The sequence below is a fragment of the Octopus bimaculoides genome, chromosome 19, assembly GCF_001194135.2.
Source record: "Octopus bimaculoides isolate UCB-OBI-ISO-001 chromosome 19, ASM119413v2, whole genome shotgun sequence".
Taxonomy (NCBI): Eukaryota; Metazoa; Mollusca; class Cephalopoda; order Octopoda; family Octopodidae; genus Octopus; species Octopus bimaculoides.
The window spans coordinates 43,454,207-43,457,546 of record NC_068999.1 but is presented as its reverse complement, the minus strand read 5'-3'; the positions used below and the strand labels follow the sequence as shown (position 1 = coordinate 43,457,546).

General features: G+C 35.7%; 1 protein-coding gene across 1 annotated transcript in view; it reads right to left on the bottom strand.

Moving 5' to 3' along the window:
* LOC106874507 (muscleblind-like protein 1) overlaps nt 1-3,340 on the bottom strand; it is a gene marked incomplete at its 5' end in the record, with an annotated part of 72,588 nt that overhangs the window by 14,921 nt on the left and 54,327 nt on the right. The gene's annotated exons all lie outside the window — the stretch shown is intronic.

Sequence of the window (3,340 nt, the reverse complement as noted above, 5' to 3'; positions counted from 1 at the left end):
AGCAGCAGGAGTGGTTATAAAAGTGCAGACGAAGCACAGGTGGACATGCAGAGTAGTGGTACAAGTGCACAGGATAGGGTCAAAGTATGAAAGAGAGGAATAGCAGAAAAAAAAAAGTAAAAAAAAGAAAAGAAATAGTAGACCTTATTTTGCTTTTTTTTTCTGTGATTTATTTATTTATTTACTATTGTTATTATTACTGTTATTATTGTTTTTTTTTCTTTTTTTCGCCAAAACATTAAAGGAAGCGAAAATCCTGGTCTTGGATTCTTCAAGCTTGTCCTGTACCTGCCATGGAGGTAAGGACCAAGAAAAAGCATGCAAGAACACTTCTTACAAGTTTCTAGCTCCAAAAACATCTGAGAGTTTCGTTTTGATTACAGCAAAAATCTTAGCTGTTCTTCACAAGTTTGACCAATGGGAAATGGAGCAAATTATCAATAAAAAGGGCAATTATTATCATCATTATTATTATTATCATTATCATCAATATCAAGAAGTGTAATTGAAGAGCTAGTGAGAGAAGTGCAAAAGAAATCTCTTGGAAAGGACAAGAGTTAGAGATGAAAGGCATGAGGAGTGTAGAATAGAATAATATGGAAGTCTTAGAGTCATGAAAATGAAAGAATTCCAAGATGGTGCTTAGTGTGAACAGGGTGCATATGCATGTGCTAGTGTCCAGCCTCAAGTCAACCTTAATTAAAAGAAACAACCCCCCCCCCCCAAGATCAAAAGATTAACGAGCCCTTTATTCCAATATACTGTATTTAGGATTGCATAATCTAATGTCTCTTGCCATTTTTAAAGCCTGACAAGAGTAATCAGAGGGAAGTCTGCTTGTTATTGGTTGCAGATTGTGTGACCACACAGAAAAGACATGGGCAATGTTTTGTTGACAAGAGGGCCGCATGGGATATGGCCCATGATTAGACAAGCCACACTACTAGTAGTTTTTCATTAGGCTATTCAGAAACGTCTATAGGCTACAGCTTACCCATGACTGATATAGAAATGCCCTTGTTTATTTTGTGTGATTGCTGCTTTTATTGTAGAATGGTAGCAGTTGGTTTCAGTCAAGCACAGAGGGCTGAAACCAAATAATGGTTAAGGAACAAGCCACAAGTCAAACACTTCAAGTATGGACTGGTAATAACAGCTGAACTAGGACACACAAAGTATATTCTGTATCTGAGGGCATTAGGATTCTGAGAATACAATCTACATATCTGCTTGGCTGCTAGACAGAATCTGAAATGTAATTGGTAAACCAAGAGGCTTAAAGTCTATGCTACTGTATCAGAATGGCAGAGATTCAGAAAGTTAAACTATTCAAAAGAGTAAGTTTTGATGGGATTAAAAAGAATAAAAGAGAAATTTCAGGTGAACTAAAAGTCTTTCAAGAGAGAACTGCCTTAGGATTAATACAAAAGAAATGTCTTCAGGTTAATAATTTATTCTCATTTAAAGTCTTTAACCATTTGGTGCCTTCTTGCTACAGACTGCTATTGGTTTTATAATATAAAGCTTCCACTTTTAAAATGGCTGAGTAGTTAGAGTCTTGGCTAGAATGCTTGTCCTGGGTCTTTGTTCTCTTGAGTTCAAATCCTGCAGTGGCCAACTTTTCCTTTTATCCAAACAGGGATTGTAAATTAAGTACCAGTCCATGGTGAGGGATTAGCAGGATTGTTACACTGTCAGACAAGATGCTGTGTTGTGCATGATGCAGCTTTTGCATCCTGGTCATTGATGGCTGAGCATAGCTTGAATTCTGCTGAGTGATAAGTGAACAGAGCTTAATTACCCAAGCACTGGAGTGACCCATTTAACCTGCAATTGGACAAGCAAGCATACAACCAGCATAGATAAGCTGCTAACAGGATGCTGAAGTTTCATCTAGTAAATGAAAATAGCTAAATAGAATTTAGATTAAAACCTTCCCTTATAATTTTTTGTAAAAGTCTCTTATTAAATTACATTTCAAACACTAATCAAAAATGTTCCAGTCTTGACCACCCCCTTTCATGTTTTTTTTTTTACAAGCAAAGTATACCTAGGACTACATTATCCAAAGTAGACTATGATTTGTTGTTGGTGAGAACAAGGTCAAAAAGCCTACAAAAGCATAACTATAATCAGAGTATGTAGGATTACCTTATCTAATGTACCCTTTCCCTCGTAAGATATGATTTAAGAAAGATGGGTGCTATTTCTAGCATATTAAGAAGCCATGTAGAGGCGCTCTCTCTCTCATTGCCAAGTTAGAAATTAATGTTGTTTATCAGTGTGGTTAAAAAGTATAATTTTTCTTTCCTATCCACACCAGACAATTGCTGAGAAACATTATCTAGCAGAGCTTCACAGATAGATTAATTCAGTAGCATGCAAGAAGCCAATGAGCAGACAAAGAGCTTTTATTGACAGCAGTAGGCATTTGATCTTGACAACAGGTTACTGGGAGAAAATACAATAACGAAATAGGGAGAGAAACGGAAGGAGAGAAACGGAAGGAGAGAGACGAGAGATTAAGATTTTTATCCTCAATGAAAAATACACCTTTCATACCAGCAGCATGAAGATTTACTTAAGTTCTGTTGCAAAAACACACGTGGTTAATCTTTAGGATTAAGCATAAATAAAGAAGAAAAATATGAAAAAAGAGGGGTTTAACACAAAAGTATTTTGTTTTTAAACTTTATTTTGTTTTGGTTTTTGAATCTTGTCTTTTTAACAGGAAAAGAAGAGTTAATGAAATAGAAATCGTGCACAAATCCCCTTCAACATTGTCTGTTAAATAAGATAATAGCTAAGCTAGGTGTGGTGTTGTTATCCAGAATGGGCCGCATTGTTTAAAACCGGTTGATTTATGTATGAAATTTAGCAGCTGGAAGTTAAAGAAAGGAAAGGGGGAGGGAGGGAGGAAAGAAAGAAAGAAAGAAAAAATGTGGTTTGAATAGGTAAAACCAAATCTCATCTAGAAGCAGATTTTTAATGTATGCAGGGTTAGGGTTAAAAAGGTTAAAAAAAAAAAACAGGAAAGAAGACAGATGGCAGCACAAGAAGTGCCTAGTTTTGCAATAAGCAGGAGGGATTTATTAGCAATGAGATAGAAGAACATGAAAGGTTAACAAAGAATACAAGGTTGGAAGATAGGCAGAGATATGTAAGTAAAAGTGTATCTTGCTTTTACAAGTTTATGGCAGGTCAGCCTATTAAATCTAGACCAGGATTTCCAAAAGCAGAAGAGTCAACATTTAATATGCAAACTTAAGACAACAAATATTATTGAATGCATCTGGCCATAATATACATACATATACACACACACACACACACATTCATA